This window comes from Lissotriton vulgaris, chromosome 1_1 (assembly GCF_964263255.1).
Source record: "Lissotriton vulgaris chromosome 1_1, aLisVul1.2, whole genome shotgun sequence".
NCBI classification, from domain to species: domain Eukaryota; kingdom Metazoa; phylum Chordata; class Amphibia; order Caudata; family Salamandridae; genus Lissotriton; species Lissotriton vulgaris.
Window position 1 is genome coordinate 1097580727 of NC_141685.1, and position 25542 is coordinate 1097606268.

The 25542-nt window shown below is 45.3% G+C and overlaps 1 protein-coding gene across 2 annotated transcripts in view; it reads right to left on the reverse strand.

Annotated features, from left to right (window-relative positions):
- Positions 1–24543, reverse strand: part of ZC3H7B (zinc finger CCCH-type containing 7B) — a 213256-nt gene extending 188713 nt beyond the window's left edge. The window contains exons 1-2 of one of the 2 annotated variants that reach the window (XM_086963526.1): positions 24343–24537; positions 6355–6387 (exon numbers count right to left, since the gene is read on the reverse strand). The gene's annotated coding sequence lies outside the window, so the exon portion shown is untranslated. Of the gene's footprint in view, positions 1–6354; positions 6388–24342 lie in introns of both variants that reach the window. The other variant, XM_086963525.1, reaches the window with a different exon arrangement.
- Positions 24544–25542: the final 999 nt, after the last annotated feature.

Below are 25542 nucleotides of genomic sequence, written 5' to 3' on the forward strand. Positions count from 1 at the left end.
CCGTCTTTCTATTTCTATGTAACTCTGCAGAAACTAAGCATGCACGATTGACTGAGTGAAACTTATCTATTGTTTGAACGATTCCGAGAACTGTTCAGATTCTAAGAAAAACAAAGTTGACATGTTTATGCGGTTGTCAGAAACTAATCCCTTCTGGTTTATTCAAGACGTTTCTAGGGACCTCCGAGTTAGCTGCCACACACGTAATAATTACGTTTAATGTACTCGATAGGAGCATACTGACCTCAGTCCTATGCAAAAACTATAGTGTATATTATTCCAATGCGCAGAGCCTATAAGGGAAATAGGAACTACACGGCAGTGGGGTGAACTCATAGACTGTGTACAACCTAACACTATGAACTGAGACCCTGATGTGGAATGCCAAGGAGCTGGCAGCAAAACCAAGAGGAACGCATTATGTAAAACATTATCTAATTAAAAAAGCCAACACAATATTGGGATTCAATGAACACACTTAAAGGGTAACCAATGCCAGTTAGTAGGCAGAGGGAAATACAAACTCCTGAGCCATTCAATGTACCCCACTAGGTCTGTAGGAGTGGGGGTCCTAGTTTTTTATTTTTATTTTTTTAAAGGTAACATTCCACCTGATATAAACATGGACAGACACAGCAGTAAGGTATACAGTAGAACTGGGAGGGAGAGCGGATACTCCTGATAAATGCGTATCTGCAAGCAGGGCTATAGAACAACAGGATACAACATTAAGCAACATTTGGTGGACTTATCACAAGCACTAACATTACTGGGAGGACACTTTAATGGTATTATGGGCCCAAAACAAGATAGATTTAGTGCTCAGAATGAGGCGGATATCACACAAAATATATGAGGCAAATTAACTCATGCAACGGTTCCATGTGACACTTCGCGGGCAATGCACAATACTAAGCAAGGATTCTTCGGGATCCCATAAATGTTATTCAAGAACTGGTTCGTTTTTCACTCCATTATTAACAAATCAACATCTTCATTAATGCAAAATAGCTAGAATGGGGCAATATCAAATATTTCCCCGCTTGTAGTAATATTATTTACACATCATATAAAAAGAAACAGGTGAGAGATTGGAGAATGTCATCCTTGCGCCTCTCAAAACCAAAAGTGGGAAAAAAATTAATCACAGTACTATAAAATTACTAGTCCAACTATAAAAGGTTCAGTTGAAAGGGCTGAGACGTTTTGGGAGCCCTGTAAGGCAGTAATAAAAAGGTGAGGTTGATTTCTGAAGAGGTGGGAGACATCAGAGAGAGGGACCGACATACAGCCACATTGTAGCAAGATTACACAGTGCACAGATGGGCTTAAGAGACAGTACTTGCAAGTAAAGATGAATATAAATGGATGACCACTAATGAAGTGAAGGCATACTATTTAGGTAAGAAGAGGAAATTGTATGAGACCTAAGACAAAGCAGGGAAAATCCTGTCTGAACAGCCAGAGAAGGGACTACAACACATACAAGAAACCACTACGTCAGGGAGGTTTGGTCCTGGAGGTCTGGAGTTGTCGAAGGTATTTGAAGACTGCTGCCAATATTTTCATAATTATAAAACATCTGTAGAGCTACAGTAACTGCTTAAGTTCACCTCTGATTGCTCCACCGGCAATTAAACACAACTTCAGCTAGACAATATGCCTGGTCCAAATGGGCTACCTGTGAAGTTTCACACAAAAAATGGACAGATAGATTGATCAATAAATCACTATATTAAATGCTCCTATAAGCACATGAAAGAGAAAACTTCAGCAGACTTGACAACGGTGGGGGGGGGGGGGGGGGGGGGGTCGACAGTTTTCATTCATAAAGATGGTAACCCTAGAGATTCATGCACATCATATCACCCCATACGCTGCTCAACTGTGAGATAAAAATCCTGACCAAAGAAATAGTAAACAAGCTGAAACCGAAAATAATGGAATTAATGTACTCACACCAGTCTGGCTTTATCCCTCAAACGTCTACAAAGCTTAACCCAAGACAACGTCATAATAACTTGGGTACCACGACTAGATTGAGGAAACAAGTAGCCACAGTAACTTTAGACCCCAACAAAGCATTTGACTATACAGAATGGCCAATTTTATCATAAATGCTAGAGAAAATGAGATTTAGGCCTTATCTGTTTTTATCCTGGGTCATTGTCTTTTACAATGAGCCAATGGCAACAACGTGGGTAAATGGATAACAATCTAGGACTTTCCAAAATTCGTATCAAGACATGGATGGCATGTGCCCCTGATGCTCTTAGCACTAACTATGCAGACTTTAGCTTACCAAGGCCAGACCCACCGGCTTGGACAATGCTTGTCTTGCTACTCAGTCCAAAAGATAAGGAATGTGCTGGCTTGCTTTACTCACTACAATCAAGAAAATATTTTTTAAATTAAAAATAAGGCTCATGCGATACACAGGGTGCCACACAATCTTCCACCTGTATTGTGGAGATCAGTGATATCAGCAGCACATGAAAGCTGTCCGCTGTAGTTGCTACTCGAGCAGTAGTTAGGTTTTAATGTGAAAAATTCATCCCTTTGTGTACAGGATTTTTCAACAGCAAAGAAAAACAAGCACTGGCAAAGCTACCCAATTTCGCCTATGTGAATTCTATTGGCTTTGTCAATTTTTTTCCCATGCTGCAGAGCAGTAGAGGTGCTGTGCAACTTGGCTTAAAGTAAAAAAAAACTAAAACAAAAAAAACTCGGACGCAGTCAACTCTAGCCACGTTCTAGCACTTTTTTAGGTCTCGCTGGCGTTAGCAGCGCATAGCGCTGCTCCAGCGAAAGACCTATTGTTGTGGGTTTCCTGGGAATGGCTGAGAGGGGTTGGTTACGCACATTACCGCGGCGATTTCACCTCGAGGACGCGCTTTTGCTGGCGGGCTGACTCTCCTGGGCGCTCGCGCTCACACACGCGCTTACACACACGCGCGCACACACACACCCCCCCCCCACTCACCTTGCTCTTTTGTCGCCACTCCCCTGGTATCTCCGCCGCATCACCTGGCCTGTATTGCATCATTCAAATGGCACCCAACAGCCGTGCGCGGAGAACGAGTGGAAGCGGACGCCGCGTCCCCAGCGCACCCCTTGCCTGTAGCAGCCGCCTCTGCTGACCCGGAAACGCTCCAGCCGGCTCCCCGCCCCTGGTACCCGGATGTGGGAGGTAGCCATGGGTACGTCATTGTTCAAAGACGGGGACGCATTGTAATGGGGTGAACTGAATGGGGGCAAATCAAGGTAATATCTGGGTTTTACTTGTTTGATAAATGTATGTGAAATGGGTCCCTCTGGGTGGAGCATCTGGGACGTTGCTAATCGGCAACGGTGGTTCTTTAGAGGAAAGTTCTAATCTCTGTATTCCTGACCTCGCGAGAGTACTCAGAAGAAGCTGAGCCGCCATCTGAGCATGTAAACAACTCAGCACAGGAGACTGCTGAGATGAGGTTAAACATGGAGGAAATACCAGCTCCAGCATGAAGGGACAGTGACCTAACCCTGTATCGTAGGAGCAGAGCTGCGTGCCTACAAAGCCAAGTAAAATAAGTGTCTTTGACTCCAGCAACTGCTCTAATATGTGTTTAGAAACAGAACTCTCTCATTTAAAGCATCCACATTCTGGTGCTCCATTCAATGCAGGAGCGTGTCAGAGGGCCATTAATGTCTGCTATAGGCCTTCTCATTCAATCGACCACTGGTGGTCCTTGTGCAGCCCCTGTATAATTTATAACATTCTTCCTTTAAAGAGAGGAATTTAAAATAGCATTATCGCTATAGCTTCTAGAATTATTCCGCAGGGAAGTCCAAATTACACTGCAATCAAAGGCATATTATGCATTGCAAAGTGGCACATTTACACGCTGTGCCAATATCACTTCACTAGTTTGAAGTTTTTAGAACATTAACACTATCTGGAGTTTGAGGGTCCAATAATTCCAGTGGCCCTGATTATTGCCATTCTGCCACAGGTTGCAGCGGTCGTTTACGAACCTCTCCCTCATTACAGGCCCTTGCCTGTGGGTCTGTCCTATAACTTGATCAGCTGGCTCTTAATGATGTGTCACACTCCACAGCGAGCTATAGCAATTATTAAGCACAACACAGTAAAAACAACTGGCGACACCAGTAATGAAAAGAATAAACAAGCATTTGCAATGCAATAGGTCTCGCATTTGCGAAAGTTTAAGCTATTGGCATTGTTAATGACAATGCCTTTTTTATCTGTTTTGAAACCAACATATAAATAAATGGCATTATAATTTACAATGCCAATATCTCAAACTCTCGCAAATGCGACACCTATTGCATTGCAAATGCTTGTTTTGTTTTACTTTGAATACAGCTTTCTGGTATTTTTAGAGAGAATTTGGTGACTGCAATGGTGTGTTGCTTGAGGGGGCAGCAGAGTATGACTATGCTGCAGGAAATAGCTGTGCTGCAGAGGATTATGTTTCTCTTCTGTTAAGACTGTATGATATAGGATATAGCGGTCCTGCAATAGAAGATCTTTGTTATTATAGTGCATGAAGGGTTTGGTTTGCTCAGTGTTTCACGAAGCCTGTCTGCACAGACTAGCATGGTGTCTCTCCTAAAAAGTACTATGAGACCGTGCTGTACCTCGGGCACTCCGTGGTAACCGTGTCTCCTACGAACAACCATTCCACTGGCACTGACAGTAAAACTATTGCCTCAGTCATAAGACTTTTCCATGACTACCGCTGGGCCACAACACTGGCAGCCCACAGCTGCCACAGAAAGAGGCGCTGCTTCAGCAGAACTACAGCTGTACGGAATAAGGCAGGGACAGTGGCCATCTTGCTAAATCATCATTTGCAGAGCATTTAATGAAAATATTAAATCTATAATCAATTTAGCATCACTTTGTTTAACCAATAACCAGAATAAAAATATTTATTTCATTTTATAGGTGTATGTATTTAAATACTGTCATATAAACTCGATTAAAACACATCAGTAATTTTAATTAAGGAATTGCGAAAAAGCTGACGAAGGAGGAAGACAGTTTCAAAAGATCGTAGGGTGGGAGGATGACGCAAGGGGGAAGGGGGGGCACAGTACTGAAACCATGGAGAGCGGGAGGACGGCAGGAGTGAAAGAGCAGAAAAGATAGAAGAGTACCTGCAGGAGCCTGCAGTGGAAGGCCACTGCCCACCAGAGGCAGTACTTGGTCTAGGCTCCACAGCAGGCAAAGACTCAAAGCCAAGAAGGAAGACGGAGTCAAGGAGGAGGCACTGACCAACAGGAAGAAAGGAAAACGAGAGTGATGTGGGTGCCAGCCAATGGTAACTAAAGGTAAGGATATGGGCAGGGTCCAGGCCCTCTTTATAATTTTTTTTTTTAATACATGAGATTTCACCAGCACAGAGCAAGATCTGTACAGGCAAAACCTAAAAATGGGTGATCTGTGGTTTGAACATTAAAAAAACATGTTTCCGTTGTACCCACTTTAAAAAAGTTACGAAAGAGAATTTGATTTTTTCACCAACTTAGGGCCTAATCACGAGGGACCCATCAAATACGCATTCATACTGTGCACCTGCTAATTTCAATTAGCATGCAGTGCACAAATTAGCAGGTGCACATGATTCAGAGATTCCCACCTCAGGCTGGGGAATAATACACGAATGGCACACGTTATTGTCCGCTCCAAGATGTGTAACTTGATGCCCCAATTTGCAGCAGGAGAAAGCCTAGAGCAGGAAATACTGCCTATTTTAATCCTCAATGTAATCCACTTTTAGGTGAATTGGGAGATTGCACCCAAATCTAGATTGCAGGCTGCATTGTGATTAGGGCCTTAGAACTTCTTTTCAGTCCAAGCTTCCAAAAATAGAGAGTAAAATCCTTCCATCTCAAAACCCTATCTGGTGCCTTGTGTTGAATTGAATTGAAATATTTATTGCACAATTACCTTAAAGCATTCCAAAAATATATCAATAAATTTGCGACATAACTGAGATAGACATCAAACATTTCTAATTCTTATTTAAAGCAGAAATGAGCTGATTCTGTTCAATTGGTGTCTTGCAGTTAACACCACAAAATGCCCCATGGATCAAAGTATGGTCCATGGCTCTTATACCGCTCCACACAGGCAACCCAAAATGTCACCTCATACAGGCCACAAAACGACAGTCAAATGTAACCAATAAGTCCCTTACAAAAATACGGCATAAGGCCCCCAAAACAAGACAATAAGCTACCACTTAAGACTTCAGCCCTGAAAATGCACACAAAATTCCCCCAAAAAACCCACATAAAGACCACGAACAAACCCATTAGATCACAAAATAACTCTGTACCACTCACCGATGATGGGGAAGTCAGTTGTAGCGGGTGTGCCTGTGAAAGTGAATGGAGAATGAACTAATTGTGCAGGGTGAATTGGCTTTAAAAATAAAGGTGACTGTACTGAAACCTACTGGGGCGTTGTGTTTGTTAGGAGTGTGAATGTAGGTGTAAAAAGGGACACACCAGTCAAATGAGGGCAAATTGGCTGTATGCACCACGTTACACCAAAATGACATTGCATGTAGTTCCAAAATGCTTCTCAAACAAGACCCTGAAATAATCTTTTCAAAACAACCCACCAAGACCACCATACAGAGCCCTCAGATACTCTAATGGGGGATGCGAGCCCAAACATCCAACCAATTAGGAACTACAGGATCATTGCTAATTGGCCTGATATCACAATGAGGGAGCAGATATCAAGACATGGAAGACCCTAACTGTGAGGTCCAGTGTGATTCAGGTTACAGATATCACTGTGCACAGAAAGCATGTTTAGAGTCCTTGTAGCATGATAAGGAGTTTATGCATGACACATATAACAAAGGGAACTTATCTCAGGAGATGGGGGACCCCAGATATCAAGATCATACGAGCACTCAGATATTATGTTAGCGGGTTTCAGATATCATGACAGGGAGACCTTCAAAATCATGACAGGGAGCCCTCAGATATCACAACAAAAGGATCCTCAGATATCACGCGATCAAACACTGTGACTAGGAGCTTTCAGATATCCCAACAGAGGAACCCACACATCATTAAAATCGGGTCCCTGAGCTATGAGATGGGAGTAAAGGGCTCACATATGATGATGTGTAGACAGATATAACAAGGGGGCTCTCCCATATCATGACCTACAACTCAGAAATCATAAAGAGAGCCCTTGAACAGTATGCCAGTAGGAGGAAGTTGTAATTACGCTCATACACTTCCAGTAAATTCCATCGTCTTTATTCAAATATAACAATCCCATGAGAAGCAGGCATCTTTATCTCCTTTACCACTCTAAACCTACTGCCCCAAATCATTCCCATTTCAAAGCATACATTCTGCATATAATCTACTACAAACTTACAATATCTTTAGGTAGAACTATAAAGAGACTTTAAGGGGTATGAATTAACCCAAAGACTATATGGGGCTCTCAGATATCATTCTGATATCCTGACAAGGGACATGTTACATATTTTAATATGACAGGGAGATGAGCAAGACTTTTAGACACAAAAAACAGTCGGGAAGCTGAAGCTCGGGACGGAGCGATCAACAGTATGACCTACTCGGTCTGGATTCGGAGCTCGTTGGAACTGATGGAGCATAGATGTTACCTGGCATCTATCTTTATCAATTCCTACCGGAAAAATCATTTACAACACTTTTTACTAGATGAGCCATGTTAACCTATTTAATCGAAAATAGGAGTTCACATACTGCATCATAAAAGCATGCAGAGTTTTAGACAATGATGATACAAAAATGTAAACAAAGTGAGAAAAATAAGATGTTCATGCTGATGCATCTGCGTGTTGTAAGAAAGATGAAAAATAATATAGAGAGTTGTCGTGAATAACAAGTTTCAAATGAGCATTAAAATAAACACATAGTAGTACTAGAGAAATGTAGAAAATGCTTTCTACAAAGAAAACTGACATACAATGATCATGGGATTTTTGTAACACATGAAAAATAATGCATGCTCTGAAAAGTGTCACATTGAAAATTATGCTAGCATGGTGCCAATAAGGACTAGAAATAAAAAAAACATAGTAGTGCTTAATACTGACATGTATTTCATAAAGACAAATATAACTGAATTAACAAAGAAAATTAAATGCAATTGCAAAAGTATGATCTTCAATAATATTAACAAGACAGTGATTCAACAATTTTTCCATGTAGGCCTCAAAGCTTTCTTTTCCTAATGTAAAATCATGTGAGGCAGTCACCTAAGCCCTATGAGAACTTTCTGTGAAGTTCTAGCTAACAATGGACTCACTTCTCACTAGATGCATAGAACTGTAGCAAATATTGTTGCAAACCCAGGGAAAGGCGCCTGGAAATGGACTTGCTATGGACAAATACAAGTACCTCCTACTTCTGTGGACGTGACGACATGCTAACTAAATGAAGCATAATGAATTTAAATGAAACTTGCAAAAAGGATTACTTATTTCATCCAGATTTGTATGATTTACTGATCACCCCATGACAGCCCACCGTGAGTGACCAATGAAACCCCATGGACTGATTGAATTGATACATTAAGGGGTGTAAACAAGGAACATTTGGAGTATAATTGACCCATCTGGGGTGGAGACGGAACTGGCCATCATTCATCTTTCCTGCCTGGCATGCTGTATGACAAACTCTTGATTCCTATTATCTTTCCAATATCCTTTCCACTCGTTTGTGGGGGGAATAGACTTTAATAAACCAAACCGTATTCAAACTGTGACCCCAAATCCTGTGCTTTGCTGGCTGCCAAACGTGCGCGGGAAATAACCTTTCGGCTGAGAGGTTATCTGACTCCTGCTGTGGCATGAGGTGCTGTAGCTGGGACTTAAACTGAATTACCTGAGGACAGACTTGAAGCAGACTGCCTTGCTTTGGTTTGTATGATTAATAACTGAATCTGTATTTTCCCATGCTCTCTATAGGCTGAATTGTGCTGCTGAAGATGATCTGTGCTAAACTGTGTGGTTACTTGCATTAACAAACTACCATTAAATCTGATCTTGAAAGGTATTCCTGATTTGTCTATGCCATTTGAGGCATTAGATATGTTTTTTCTGAATTATGTTTATCGATTCTGCCTCATTCTTTTGGTTATATCTGTTATCTCAAGGAGTCTATGTGTGGCTAAAGAAGGTTTTGTTCTAGAATTGGGAAGGTTATGGTCATATTAGCAATTATCTATTCCAGGTCCTTATAGGATAATTGTTTACTTCTTTCGAGTATCTGAGTCCCTATCAGCTCAACAAAAAAGATCCGTCCCATGGACCCAAGTTATGGTAATGGTGGGTAAAAAAATTAAAGTTATTATAAAAATAGGATGTGTTAGAAAATGGGCCTAATGATATTAGGTTTATTATGAGTGGTAAGAAAAATTTGGTAAGCTTTTTGCTGCATCAGAACTTCAATAGGCATAAAAGTAGGGCAGAAGTCCAGGGGGCACGCGGGTAGACGGTGTCTACCCATTTCTTTCACAGGATGGATGCAGTCTACTCTGCCAAGAGTTTGGCCCCATAAAAATATGGTAAACTTGTCCTGATGTGATTTTCAGACTCTGGGACACAGTCAGCAGGGCGACTGCTTTCATTTCGAGCAGCAACGTGCAGCTGAGGAAGGGCTTATTAGATTCCAGCTGGGCCCATAACAAACACCGAAGTTAAGGAGTCATCAGGCCTCCTTTTGTTGGAAAATCCTGTTGGGGAGGTATCTGGAGCCTCACACCTAGATTCAAATGCAGGGGAGTGGAAACAAAGACAAACAGCTTATCACTTCACAAATACTTGAGAGCCATGCTTTTGACTTGTTCAGTCCCTGTATAAGAGATTTGCATTCACTATACGCGAATAGGCCACTTTACAACGCATGCATTTACAACGCATGCCATTTATTTATTTATTTACGATATTTTTATTGCGCATACAAATACCCGAAGGTGTCTCGGCGCATGTGGAGGCCAGAGGGACCGAACAGCAAGCTCACTGGTTCAACAACACTGTCTTCAGGAGCCTACGGAAGCTCATCAGATTGGGGGCAGTTTTGATAGTGAGTGGCAAAAGGTTCCAAAGCTTGGGTGCAGCAACCAGGAAACGTCTGTCTCCCCAGGTTGCTGTTCTTGTGCGAGGTACCGGCAGGAGGCAGGTGTTGGCAGATCTCACCTGCCTTTTAGGGGTGTACAACTGAAATGCTTCGGTCAGAAACTTGGGTCCAACGCCATGCACTGCCTTATAGGCAATGCAGAGGGCCTTCAATTTAATGCGGCCCTCTACTCTTAGCCAATGCAGATGACGAATGGCGGGAGTAGTAGGCTGGCGGCGGGGGATGTCAAGAAGAATTCTAGCAGCCGCATTCTGTATGGACTGCAACTTCGATAAAACGAGTTTCTGAGAGTTAAGAAAGAGGGCATTCCCGTAGTCAATTTTAGAAAACACTAGGGTAGAGACCAGGGTCTTCCCAGCTGAGGTAGGGAGGTAAGGCAGCAATTTCCTAATTTTCTTTAAAATAAAGAACGCAGATGACACAACCTTGTTGACGTGAAGGTTAAATGACAGCTTGCTGTCAAAAATAACTCCCAGGTTTCTAGCCTTTTCAACTGGGACAAGTGGACATCCCAGCTGGTTGGGCCACCAGATGGAGGACCATTCCGGGGAGAGTTTGCCGAAGGTCATGACCTCGGTTTTGTCTGAGTTAAGCCTCAGACAATTGGAGGACATCCAGGTACTGACAGCGAGCATGGCCCTTTGGAAATTAGCTGCCACCACTGGGCCGTCCTTATGGATCACCAAAACCAGTTGGGTGTCGTCTGCGTAAGATGTAAGTCGCAACCCGTGGGCCTTTATTACCCTCGCTAAGTCCGCTACATAGATATTAAATAGCGTAGGACTTAGCAAGGAACCCTGTGGGACTCCACATGGGAGTGCAGAGACAGGAGAGTAGAAATTACCCAACTTCACTGTCTGGGTGCGGTTGGCCAGAAAGGATGAAATAAGATCTCTAGCCATGCCGTTTATCCCCAGGGCTGTGACACGGTCGACCAGAATAGCATGGTCGACCGTGTCAAAGGCTGCGGACAGGTCCAAAAGAATCAGAATGGCCACACCTCCCTGGTCCATAATGGCTCTGATCTCATCTGAGGCCTTTATTAAAGCGGTCTCGGTTCCATGCCCTTTCCTGAAGCCAAACTGCGTTTCGTCGAGAAGTTGGTGAGTATCGACGAACTCTGAGAGTTGTTTATTCATCAGTGCTTCGCATATTTTGGCGGGAAAGGGGAGACACGCAATAGGTCTATAGCTGGCCAGAGCTGTGGGATCCAGGGAGGGTTTTTTCAGAAGAGGTTTAATCACTGCCTTCTTCCACGGGGCAGGATAGTGACCAGTTTGAAATGCGGTGTTACAAATTTCCATAAGTGGGCGAGAGATCACCTCACTTAGGTTGGCCATCACTGAGGGGGGACAGGGGTCCAAGGGGGAGCCAGACTTGGTAGTAGAAACGAGTCTGCTAATTTGATCTTGCGTGATGGGGACAAAGGAGGAGAAGGAATCATGGTCAGTGACTAGTTCTTCCCTACTGCAGACTCTGGATCTTGTCCCTACATCCCCTGCAAAGGATGAGTAGATATCTGCCACCTTAGTGATGAAAAAGCTGGACTGAGCGTTGCAGAGAGACTGAGAGGGTTCAGCCCCGGGACCCGAAGAAGGGGTGGACAGGGTGGTGCCCACTGAGAACAGTTCTCTGGCAGAGTTCCTGGCATTCTCTATTTGAGCCGAGAAAAAGGTAGTTTTTCGAGCAGGAATAGCCTTTTTGTATGTTGTCAGGGCATCTTTGTAGGATTGCTTGGCTATGGGGCAGTAAGATTTCCTCCAACGCCTTTCTAAGTTCCTACAGTGTTGTCGGTGGAGCCTGAGCTCTTCGGTGTACCAAACCGCCGACGGAGATATTCTGTTGGGTCGCATAAGCTTCTCCGGGGCCACCTGATCAGCAGCGTTCCTAATCCAGTCTTGGAAATCGGAGGCTGAAAGAGCAGGGTTGGCTCCTCCCGTGGGGGAGGATAGTGTCAGGATGTCTACCATCTGAGGGATATCTGCATTCTTCCAGGCACGGGTCCCTATCCTAGTACGTGGCCTGGAGGGGGGAGGGTTAACAGGCCGAGTATGTATACCAAAGATAATGGCCCTGTGATCTGTCCACGTGAGGGGAAGAATATCTAATACAGAGATATGTGGGTTGTTGGTAAACAAACCATCTAGTGTGTGTCCCGCCTGGTGAGTAGTTCCCTTTACCAGTTGTTGAAGTCCTAAGGTTAGGAGATCAGCAGTGAGTTGAGTGGTGTCGTGGTTGCCCTGGTCTTCCAAAGGGAAGTTAAAATCTCCCAGTATCATGTATTCCGTCGAGCATATGATGTGGTCATTAAGCTCAGAGAGTGTAGCAAGAAAGGAGCTTCGAGGTCCAGGAGGTCGATATAACAGAATTCCTTTGAGGGCTTGTTTGCAATTAATATTGATAGCAAAAGTGGCTGCTTCACAATTGGTGGATTGTATGGGATCAAGAGTAGTGCGATACTGATTCTTATAGATAATAGCGAGTCCTCCACCTCTTCCTATGTGTCTATCATGCCTCGCAACACTGTAGCCCTCAGGGGTTGCCTGGCAGAAGTCCGGTCCTGAGCCAGCGTCTCCCCAGGTTTCAGTGGCAAAAAGGAAGTCAAGATCATGAGCAATAATAAACTCGCTGATCTGTACACTGTGGCATGGAAGGGAGCGCGTGTTAATAAGCGCTGCTCCACAGCCATGAAAATGAGTGATATCCAATTCATGAGAGCATTTATTACTGGGGGCATCTGAGGCTGAGGAGTCTGGCAAACAAGGTTGTGGAAGTTGGTATTGGCACCCAGGACAAGGGGAAGGGGTAGCGCCCACTGCAGTAGAGAGAGGCAGGATGATACAGTGTTGGCAAAAGTAGCCAGGGTTCAACTGTCTTAATTGCAGGGGGGAATAGCGCACTAAAGGGCCAGGGGTTATGGCCCTGGGCCGTGTCCGGTCGCGGATGGGCGCAGACGGGCTTGGCTTAGGCGCGGCTTCGGCGCGCATCCGGCGCGCCCGCTGCGCCGTCTGGTCATGGTACCAGTTATATAGGGTGTTAGGAGGGTGGGAGGCCGGCGCGACACGAGCGCAGCCCCAGCCACACCAAAGATGGCGCCCACCGTTGCTTTCACCGGGTCAATAAACGGCTGGGCGAGGCAGGGAAAAAGAAGCAGTAGCGTGTGGAGGGGTGTCAGTGTGCCTCAGTAAAATTCCCCTTAAAATAAGTAATTTAGAGCCCCCAACAGAAAAATAATGAAAATTTAAAATGTCCTTAAAAACGATTTACACAGCGTAATATTGTCAGCAGAGTTGTGGATTCGGTCCGACTAGCTCGCAGCCCTAGTACTCTCACTAGGGAGAGCTCTGAATAGGCCATTACAACACTGTCATTAGAACAACAGCGTTGTTACATCGCATACCAATACAAAGCAAGTCCTTACAATGACTTGCTGTAGGGGGGTTGCTGGATTTTGGAATAGTTTAATTTACTATTCCAACTCCAGTCTGTGCAACAGTAGGGAAGGTGTTGGATTTAAAATCCAACACCTTCTGCCCCCTACAGGAAGTCGTTGTAACGACTTGCATTGTAATAGTATGCGCTGTAACAACGCAGTCGTTGTAATGGCATTCGATGTATCAACATCGTTGTAAACGATGTTTACCACTATATAATAAGCATGTCAGATGTGTTGGTCTGTCCAAGTATTTACACAAATAACAAATTTAAATACCACTATTTTGTTTTATATCTTTTATAGCGCTGTAGTCCTACTCATCCCATTGCAGGGAATCAGAGTGCCTTACATCCCACGTAAACATTATACATTGACAATAAATCATTTATGTGAAAGTCAATGTACAGAACACTACATATGGCTGTGAGGGTAACAAGATGTAGTAGCCGCTTGTCCTTCAAAGATCACTGTGTTATATTACAAGGATTACAGTTTATAAACCGCAAATAATAAAAGGATCACTGTGTTAAAAGCTGTAAAACACTTACCCATTTAAATAAAATAATAAAAACCTGACATCTGTGTGTTACATAATGTGCTTTGCCTGAGACATATTAACCCTCTATGCTACTTTGATTAAAAACCGAGACTAGACAAAATACAGGTATCTCCAGCAAATAAATTACCCTCCAAAGTTATCTTACCATTATTAATATTCCCTGAGATTTAGTTGGCATACAAAGATCTCTGCAGCAGGTGTTAACCCAAAAAGATATTTTAAAATGGAGACTTTGCAACCAATTAAAGCAAAACAGATTTACTGCAATGTTTCTCCTTATTGCCAATTTCTTTGTGGCAGGGTTTTAAAAAATAAATGTTTAAGTTGAGGCCCAGATTTTGCTTTAAGGGTTTGGTCCCTTTTTTAGCAAACTCCAAGGCAAAATCTCATTTGTTAAATATTGTAATGCGCTCAAATGTAATCATGATAGACCTGCTAAACATATGTGTGATGTCTTAATATTGGACGTAACTTCTTGTGATGTCACTTCCTGTGATACCACGTGTAATGTCACACACTGTGATGTCATGTGCCATGATGTCACTTGCATACTGCCCAACTTAGTTTGTCCCTCCACTTCTTGTTTTAGGACTCAAGCCCTGCATAAAAGCATTCAAAATGCCCCAAAGTTAGACTCGCTTCTACCAGGGGCAGGAGGTCGGGTGTCTTACACCCATAGAGACAATAATTTAAATTAACAAGCACTGGCACAAACAATAGAGCTTGCCTATGTGAGAGCTATTGGCTTTGGCAAGGTTGTACACCAGTGTGGCTGCAGTTCAGCATGGCTAAACTTTAGTGGCGTGGGTTAGATTGGCGTGAGTTGAGCTAAAGTGGGGTAGCATGGATTGGAGTGGGGTAGGTTGGAGTGAAGTAATTTAGAATGAGGTAGGTTGGAGTAGGGTAGATTGAGGTGAAGTGGGGTAGATTGGTGGTGTAGTGGCGTAGACTGGGGTGGAGAAGAATAAGGTACATTAGAGGGGGTAGATCGGAGTGCAATATATTGGGGTAGATTAGGGAAGAGTGCGGTGGATTGGGGTAGATGAAAGTGAATTGGTGTGGATTAGAGTGGGGTAGATTAGAGTGGAGTGGGGTGGTGCAGAGTAGGGTAGTTTGGAGTCGATTATAGCAGGGTAGAATGGAATGGGGTAGGGGTAGTTTGGAGTGGGGTAGACTGGAGTGGGGTGGATTGGATGAGGTAGATTAAAGTGGAGTCATTTGGGGTAGGGTAGATTTGAGTTTGGTGGAATGGGTTAGACAGGACTTGAGTGGTGTGCGGTAGATTAGAGTGAGGTGGGTTAGATTGGGTAGAGTAGAATGGAGTGTGGCAGATTGGGGTGGAGTAGGGTATATTGGAGTGAGGCAGAGTGGAGTTGGGTAGATTGGAGTTGAGTCAAGTTTGGAATAGAGTGATCTAGATTGGGGAAGAGTGGGGTAGGTTAGGGTAGAGTGGGGTAGATTTGGTGGATTAGAGTAGGGAGATTGGAATGGAGTGGGGTAGATTGAAGGTGGATGATTGAAGTGGGGTGGATTGGAGTTGGGTAGATTGGAGTGGGGGTAGAAAGGGTTAGATTGGAGTGGAGTAGATTTGAGGAGTGTGGTAGATTGGAGTGGAGTGCAGGGGTAGAGTGGGATAGATTGGGTGGAGTAGGTTGGGGTAGATTGTAGCGAAGTGGAGTGGGGTATATTGGGGTACAGTGGTTTGGAGTGAGATGGAGTTGGGTAGATTGGAGCGTGGAAGAATGGAGTGGAGGGGCGTGTAGTGACATGCTGTGTTGCGGACCAAGTGCTGTGGAGTTTAGCCGTGTGCCGTACCGTACAGTGCCTTAGAATGGAACGGGCATACAGTTGAGTGACATGCCATAGACTGGTGTACAGTGGAAGGTAGAAGTGAAAAACTCTGACCTGGCATCTATCGAATTTATAGACAAAGATGATACAGGCAGAGAAAAAAACTAAAGCAACTTGGACAACTATAGCAATCTCTCAAAAAATACAAGCTGAAGCAGAGACCTTCAAAAATTGGGGAATAACAATAAAACCACACACAAAGCCAAGATATCCGGAAATATTAATTCCGGTGGAAAAGGTGGTAGATCAGGTCATCGTAAAAAGCCCCAGAACTTCTGTTCTCAGAGGAGCAGCAGGGCCAAGAGGAACAAGCAATGACCAGCATACCGGCATTACTCGACGGATCGGAGACGAAAAAATACTACCAACTGGATTGTCTGACTTAAGATGGATAGCCAGAACAATTAACAACAACAAATGACAAACCGGCCCCAAGTCATGTGAGTGCAATCATGACCTATTACGAATATGCTCGTGGAACATCAACGGCCTAGCCTCTAGAATATCTGACTCAGAGTTTATGGACTATATTAGAACCTTCGACGTAGTGGCACTACAAGAGACATGGTTTGCAGATCCCCCGCATCTCCAGGGATACCTACGCTTCTTCACCAGTGCAAAAAGGACAGCCAAATACGGGCATCTACAAGATGGCCTAGTAACTTATGTATCAGCTACAAGCACCCTCACGGAAAAAGAAGTTGAACCATCTTCTACAGCCTCGCTGGCAGTAAACTTTTCCTTGGCGCAATCAAAAACAGGTAACGCTGATACCGACTTTACTCTGATCAATGCCTATGTTCATCCCAGAAAGAAAACAAAGGCAGTCAAAGACCTATGCAACTACATGGAGGAGTGCATAAGGGAAAGACCTACAACCAACGTCATGCTCACTGGGGACTTCAATCTCAACCTCATGGGCATCACGCAAGAAGATGAGATCCTAACTCAAAATTCAACTTGGGACATCCCACCACAAGGGAAGTCGCGAACATAACAAGCATTTACAATGCAATAGGTCTCGCAGCATTAAAGTTTGAGTTATTGGCATTGTGTATGACAATGCCAATAGCTATAACATTTGCAAATGTGACACATATAGCATTTGTAATGCAATATGAGTTGTATTTACATGACTTAGATGTATTGATATTACAAATAACAATGGATTTTCATTTTTTTAATACTTAAATAAAAGTTATTGTAATTGAGTTGGTGGAAGGGTGAAGTGGGTCGTGTCCCCGAGTGATGTGGTGGTGTCCCGAGTGATGTGGTGGTGTCCCCGAGTGATGCCCCCGAGTGATGTGGTGGTGTCCCCGAGTGACGAGTGGTGCCACTGAGTGATGTGGTGGTGACCCAGAGTGGTGTGGCGGTGTCCCCAAGTGATGTGGCGGTGTCCCCGAGTGATGTGGCGGTGTTCCCGAGTGATGTGGCGGTGTTCCCGAGTGATGTGGCGGTGTTCCCGAGTGATGTGGTGTTGTCCCCAGAGTGATGTGGTGGTGTCCCAGAGTGATGTGGTGGTGCCCCCAGAGTGATGTGGTGGTGCCCCCAGAGTGATGTGGCGGTGCCCCTGAGTGATGTGGCGGTGCCCCTGAGTGATGTGGCGGTGCCCCTGAGTGAAGTGGCGGTGTCCCCGAGTGAAGTGGTGGTGTCCCCGAGTGAAGTGGTGGTGTCCCCGAGTGATGTGGTGGTGTCCCCGAGTGATGTGGTGGTGTCCCCGAGTGATGTGGTGGTGTCCACGAGTGAAGTGGTGGTGTCCTCAAGTGATGTGGTGGTGTCCCCGAGTGATGTGGCGGTGTTCCCGAGTGATGTGGTGGTGTCCCCAGAGTGATGTGGTGGTGTCCCTGAGTGATGTGGTGGTGTCCCTGAGTGATGTGGTGGTGTCCCCGAGTGATGTGGTGGTGTCCCCGAGTGATGTGGTGGTGTCCCCAGAGTGATGTGGCGGTGCCCCTAGAGTGATGTGGCGGTGCCCCCAGAGTGATGTGGCGGTGCCCCTGAGTGATGTGGTGCATGGCAGTGGTGGTGTCTGTGTGTGCATGGCAGTGGTGGTGTCTGTGTGCATGGCAGTGGTGGTGTCCGTGTGTGCATGGCAGTGGTGGTGTCCGTGTGTGCATGGCAGTGGTGGTGTCCGTGTGTGCATGGCAGTGGTGGTGTCTGTGTGTGCATGGCAGTGGTGGTGTCTGTGTGTGCATGGCAGTGGTGTTGTCTGTGTGTGCATGGCAGTGGTGGTGTCTGTGTGTGCATGGCAGTGGTGGTGTCAGTGTGTGCATGGCAGTGGTGTTGTCTGTGTGTGCATGGCAGTGGTGGTGTCAGTGTGTGCATGGCAGTGGTGGTGTCAGTGTGTGCATGGCAGTGGTGGTGTCAGTGTGTGCATGGCAGTGGTGGTGTCCGTGTGTGCATGGCAGTGGTGGTGTCCGTGTGTGCATGGCAGTGGTGGTGTCCGTGTGTGCATGGCAGTGGTGGTGTCCGTGTGTGCATGGCAGTGGTGGTGTCCGTGTGTGCATGGCAGTGGTGGTGTCCGTGTGTGCATGGCAGTGGTGGTGTCCGTGTGTTATTCACTGTACCTACATATTCCTTTCCGTATACCCACACCCATTCAATGGTTGTTAATGTGAGCATCTCAGATAATATTATCTTCAATCAACAGCTGAAGTATAAGGTGAAGACTGTAAATGGTTAGATAATAGCAGTGCAATTCACTTTTCAAATGTTGTCTTAGGATCTAACACTTTTGGTGACATCTGTATTACCTCCACCACCTCTTTGCCTTTTAACCCCAAACCCCGTGGTTCATCGATGTGTCTTAGCATCCGATCTAGGTCGTGCACTTTTCCCATAGTTCCCAGCACTTGGAGGACCATGCATTGATGTATTTCTGTTCATTTAAGAAAGGGAGATGTTGTAGGTCTAGTTCTCAGTGCGGGAGTCCAGTTCTTATTGGCTGTTGGCCACACGTCATTTAGAATGTTGGTTTCCTACTTAAATGACGTCAGTGGCACTGTATGAGGAATGCTGCGACTTTCCTCACGACATCTGCTTTCTTCCCCGCAAGCTCATTACTTATACTTTTAAATAAACATGTATATAAAAATCACTTCCTCTGTTCGTGTATAATTGCTACTATACTACAAGGCTGCTATTAAAATGCCCCCGGAATCCCGCCGCGGCCGCCCCGGAAGTCAGGCACGGTCGCCTGTGACGGGGGCGGGGCCACGTCCAGACCGGAAGAGGAGGCAGGCGGAGTCAATGCGTCTCGCGGCCTGGGGCTCCTGTGAGCGGTGTAGAGCCCCGGGGCCGCGCCAACAGGAGGTTGGGCGCCGCGTGCTGAGAGCAGAGTCCCCGACATTGGCCAGGTAAGTTCCAAAAGGCTGGGGGGGGGGGCTTGGTGCACTTGTGTGTGTGTGTGTGTATGCTCGTGTGTGTGTATGTATGTGTGCGACGGTGACGGCGGGGGAGGGGGGCCTCGGTGCACTTGTGTGTGTGTGCGCGCGTGTGTGTATGTGTGAGGGGGGTGTCTCTGTATGTATGTATGTATGTGCGTGGGCGCTTGTGTGTGTGTCTGTGTGTATGCGCATGCGTGTGTGGTGCTTGAGCTTCCCAGGAGACAGCGCCTGGCCACAGCGCGCGTTCCAGTTTCAAATCGCCTCCAAGGCGATGCGCGCGGCCGGCACTGTCTCCTGGGAAGCACAGTCGGCAACAAAAGATCTCTGGCGAGACACAGCGCTGACGAGCTGTGTTTTCGCTACGAGACCTAAAAAACAAACAAAACTAGGCAACCAGACTCTAGAAGAATTGGAACATTTCAACATCAGGGCTCTAAATGGAAGGTTTGCCGGAGACAATCCTCCGGCCTCAACATTTCACTCAACAAGAGCAAGTAGTATATTAGATTATACCTTCATTTCACTATCATTATTCCAACACATAAGCTCTTTTCGGATAGGTAGAAGCAGTGATAGCGATCATTGTCCTCAAGAAACCACTCTCGAAACCGTGAAGCCCAAATTTGAGCTATCCAATGAACCAAAAGAGTCGGTTCATACCGTCAACTTCAAAAAAATTAAATACTCAGCAGCAATTGACGAAACTCTAGTTGAAAGGGCAAAACAGCATTTTGTGGCTCGCACTGGATCAAGCGAAACTGCTAAATGGTAACAATTCACAAAAACTATGTCTATCTACGCTACAAGACCCAAGCCACACGCAAAATCAGGCTACGATAGTTCGAGCAAATTTACTCAAGAGTACAAAGAAAGAATTAGAGGCACAAAAACATCAATCTACCGCACAATGAGAGAACTTCAACAGAAACCTATGGATTTAGTAAAGCATGACCACTTACGGAAACTAAAAGCAACATTGAAAAAACTAAAATGGGAAGCTAATAAATCCCTGGAGGACAATTTATGGGCAAGACTTCACTCTGATACCAAACGAAACGATGGGGCAAGGTTCTGGAAATCCAAATACTCGTTCATAAGACCTACGCACAATGGGGTTTCATCCAATATCACAGAAGAAACATGGGTACGTTATCTCGGAATCCACTTTAATCAGGCAACGGGAAATAACCAGGCGTTAATACTGGACCGCAAGATGGATACTTGTAAAAAATTTAAAGTACAATCACCCAATAAGGACATCAGCTTCCAAGATGGTCAGAAATCGATTTTAAATGATGATTTGCCGAATTTACAAAACACTATCCAGCGCCAAATCAAAAAAAGGAAGAAGTGAGGGAGCTCCAGGACCAAATGGAGTCCCGCCAATCCTTTACAAACAAGACGTGAAAGGTTGGGCAGCAGCTCTCGAACCCCTTTTCCTGGAGATAAGACATTACAACATCCTGCCAACCTCCTGGAAGGGTTCTATCATCGCTCCAATTTTTAAGGCAGGAGACAAGGCTTCCCCTCAAAACTATCGATTGGTGGCCTTAATTGATAATGAGGCAAAGTATTTTGCAGGCATCCTCCTGGATGAGCTGTTGGCATGGGCCACAGAGAGATCCCTAATTCCGGTCAACCAGACAGGCTTTGCCAAATCAGTAGGCACAATGACCAATATTTTGACCATGGGTATGCTCATAGATAAGGCAGAATCAAATAAAATGCCCATCCATTTCTGCTTTATAGACTAGAAGGCTGCCTTTGATCACATAAATCGGAACATTTTATGGTCTAAACTGAACGGCTGGGGGGATATCGAGACCTCTGCTGGATCTGCTGATCAACCTACATACAGAGACCTGGGTACAGATAAAGGTGGGGGATGGATCAGTTCTGTCAAGGCGCATACAGACCAACAAGGGCCTTAAACAAGGCTGTGTCCTGGCCCCTACTCTATTTAACCTGTTCTTAGGCGACCTTGTACCGATCCTAAACAGCTGCAACTCCCACGCTCCTAAGCTAGGAGGGCTCCAATTACCTTGTCTACTATATGCAGACGATATAGTCTTAATAAGCCACACAAAGGTAGGGCTTCAACATCTTCTGAATGCAACACACAGCTATTCAAAAGCAAACAAACTGACAATAAATCTGTAGAAAACCCAGACGATGACCATCAGCAAGAACAAAAGAAAATCAACATCATGGTTCTGAAACAAGACAACAATCGGAGACACGCCAATATACAAATATTTAGGAGTAAAAATTGACAACAGCGGGCAGTTCTCCACCCAGAGAACGAGCATCAGAGGAAAAGGGCTATCTCTGGCAATCTCATTAAAAACACTAAAGAGCAAACTCTCTGGACCCTCTCTTCTGCCTCTGGCACAAGTAATCCGTGCCAAACTTCTCCCAACAATTACCTACGGGAGCGAGGTACTTAGAGGCAGAGACGTCAAGATCCTCGACAATACAATTATAGCTGCCTATAGAATTAATTTTAGCCTGCCCAAGCGAACCTCACCAGCACAAATCAGGCTAGAATTTGGCATCCAACAACAGCTCCTAGCAAGACAGGGGGCCTATATTTCAGCCTGGGACAAAGTGAGGGAATCCAAACAAGGAACAATAAACGAGCACCTATGGACGGAGCTAGAGCAACATCCATCTTCACCAGCAGCCAAGTACCTCACGAGTAGCCTGGCAAACATGGGATTAAAGCAGCTTTGGGACACCCCAGTAAACCATACAACATTTAAAAATCTGGTCAAGAAATCGATCAAACAACTATCGTGGGTTCAAGATAAGGCAGCCCTTTCAAAAAGAACGCATGGCTGGATGACCCTGAACTCTTATTCAACGAAAGCACCACAGAGCTACTTTGGTGTGTGTTACGCCAAATCCGTTAAAATGTGCTTCTTAAAGAATAGGTTGGGCTTGCTACCCTGCACTTAAAACTTCCCACGCTGGCTAAAATTCAAAGCAGGCTCCCTCTGTCGGTTATGCGGCCTAGCGCAAGAGGACATGCTGCACTTGATATGCTCCTGCGAGAAACTGCTGGATGAACGGAAATATCTGTTGAAACACCACTTCAATCGACAATGGATACGCACACGAAGGAATGCAGTTCTTGCCTGTTTTTCATCCCAGGATCATCAGCTGAACTGTAGTTTTGTGAAATTTACGAAGGCAGTGGAAAAGAAGATGCCAAAAACTAATCTCTAAGGGTTTCGATATAGCTGACTAAACATAACAGCACCCACAGTCATGGCTGACTTAATGAGAAAATGAGGATACCGGGAAATCAACAATATTTTATAAAACAAAACAATCAAAATTTTAAGACTAATCCTACAGGATGAAATCTTGTGCCTAATTGAACCGAGGAACTGTGACTGTGTTATACCGGTTTTATCAAACATGTAGTTTTAAAATTCTTCTTTTAATCTGTTTTTGTATTGCAATGGTTTTAAGTAACTATGTTAAATAAAATTACTTACTTACAGTGGAAGGGAGTGGAGTGGAGTGTCGTATTAGAGCACGACTGCTAGAGACAACACATTGATGTGTTGAGTGACATGTTGTGTTGCATCTTGGACCAAGTGCTGTGGAGTTTGATCGCGTGCCGTACAGTGCCTTAGAATGGAACGGGCATAGAGTTGAGTGGCATGTCATAGCGTGGCATCCAGTGGAAGGACGTGGAGTGGAGTGGCGCAGTAGAGCACTACTGCTACAGACAACACATTTTCAATTGAAATGACCATTACATTTGCACAGAAATATGGTTTTACTGCACACAAATGATAATTTATGCAAATGTCATCACCCAGTGTGCTGATGTGTTTTGATCGTATTCAAACATTTGTTTCCACTAAACTTCAGAATTACAAAAAAAAGAAGCTTCATTTGTACTAATTTGGATATATTCTGAAACATCAGCACAGTTCTTTTTTTTTTGTTGCTGTTGTGTGGTAGATAAAAAACACAGAATCCTACAACCTCTCCCCTTACACGGAAACCCAGCAGACCTGTCACAAGTTCTCTCACTTTGAAGTCAGAGGAAGAAATGTAAACATGCCCTCTCAGACGACAGCTTGTCATTTGACCTTCTGTCTTTAAAAGCACAGCAAATGTGATAAGAAAAAGAACATGATTAAAAGGTATGTTCACAAAAAGCGACTCAGTGGAAGAAAACAGTAAACTATGTTTGGGCAAGGTGAAGGACGAACTCAAGCTGGACAGCCTAAAACAAATCATGCCAGCAAATAGCCAGAAAATGCGAGTTGCAAACCCCAAAGCCAATGATCAGCAATGGACAGAATGCATTCGTAGGTCACCTTTCTGAATGTCCCAAAGATGTCTTTAGCAAACCAGACAGCTGGCCTGCCTTGTAGGCTGATCGAACTAAAAAAAGGGATTGCAGAGCGTGCCCCCGGAGGCTGCGGCCTCCACATCCCCGAGCTCTCGTAGCGCCCAGGGCCAAATCTCGCTCCACCGCCGTCGCGGAGAAGCGGGGGCTGACACCGGCACTGCCCCCTGCTCCTTAACTCAGCAAATGCTGAAATGTTGAAGGTTGATATGTGAGGGCTGACACGAGAGACACGTGTTCAAATCATGTTTACGACAAGGTTCAAGTGAGGTACACCTGATGGTTAAGATGAGGGACACATGAGGGTTCAGATGAGGGACACCGTGGATAAAAACAGAGCCATGGAAACAGGCAGGTTGAAAGAAACCTCAGCTCTGAAATGATAGACCCTGGATGTACACAAATAATTCCCTGACTCTGTCCCCTCTCCATTTCCGAGAGTTGGAGCAGGCCCTGCAGCCCTTATTTCAATGAGTGGCACTATGCATGCTGCTCTGCACCCAGCACCCCCTGCTTCCTGTGTCCCTGGCACCAGGCCCCTCCCTCTTCCTGGTCTGAGGGCCTATGCACTCACCCTCCTGCTGCAGCGGGAAGCCGCAGGATCTGCGTGAGATCAGGAGCCGGGAAGCATGTCCAGGAGGTGACGGCGGCTGCCGGCCTCAGAGCGCTTCTGCAGTCTGTCTGTCTGCTTCGCCTCTCTTCCTGTCTGTCTGTGATGACTGCCAATCACTGGCCCGTTGCTTTCGCTTCCAGGTCTCAGACGATGGAGGCAGAGCCGAGGCAGAGTCAGAGCTCTCGGCTCCGCCTCCTGGAGATACCTCTCCATCCCTAGTCCCTCCTTTTCTGACTCCCTAGCACCGCCTGACATCCCAGCCCCGCCTTCTCTATCTCAGCCCCTCCTTCTGTACCGCCCCTCTCCCCACAGTCTATTTCTCAGCTCCACCTCTGCTTCTTACTGTTATCTTCCAGCTATGAAGTCTCTGCTTCTCTGCTCAAACTCACTTCCGGGCTCCACCTTTTCCTCCTCTTTTAAACTTGTGTGCCAAACAGATATACTCTGACTCTTTGCCGGTCTAACTCCGCCTCCCAGTTTCCCTTTCTTAACTCCTAGCTCAACTCCACCTTTGCCTTTCAGCTCCCTTGCTCCACCATTGCCTCCCAGCTGCTTCACAGCCCCGCCACATCCTCCTCGTCCTATCTTCAATAAAAAAAATCTATCTATTCTGTTAATAAGTTTCAATTCTGTGAAGGCAGTGTTATGCTTCTTAGCTGCTAACACAACAGCCAATGAAAGACGGGTTGATCACAAACTATACTTCCCATCAAAGAAGGGGGTTTCCGAGCACTCAAAAAATCCTGAGTTGAGGTCCTGGTTTCAACACCTTTAGTCATCCATTAGTCCATTTTCGCCTCACGAACATGTGTTTCACCTAATGACGACAATGTTGAATCAGATTTCAACAGGGCTAGAAACATAACATTTAAGGAGTAGCCCTTGAATATATAAGATCCCGCCACCAGGGTCTGAGGCCTATAAGGCACCTCGTTTCTCAGAAGTTGAACGTGATCTAACACGGTCCAATGTCTGTAAAGATTCATATTTTGAATCCTAGTTAAAACATTTGGAGACCATTTATAAAGCTAATTGGTGTAGCATTAGTTTTCGCAGAGGCGAACCCTGAAGGGGCTCAGAAGCGCCGGCGCCATAACACAGCGGAGCCCCCGGGACGAAATGGGGAGGGGGACACGGATTGGCGCGAAAAGGCAGGCGCCG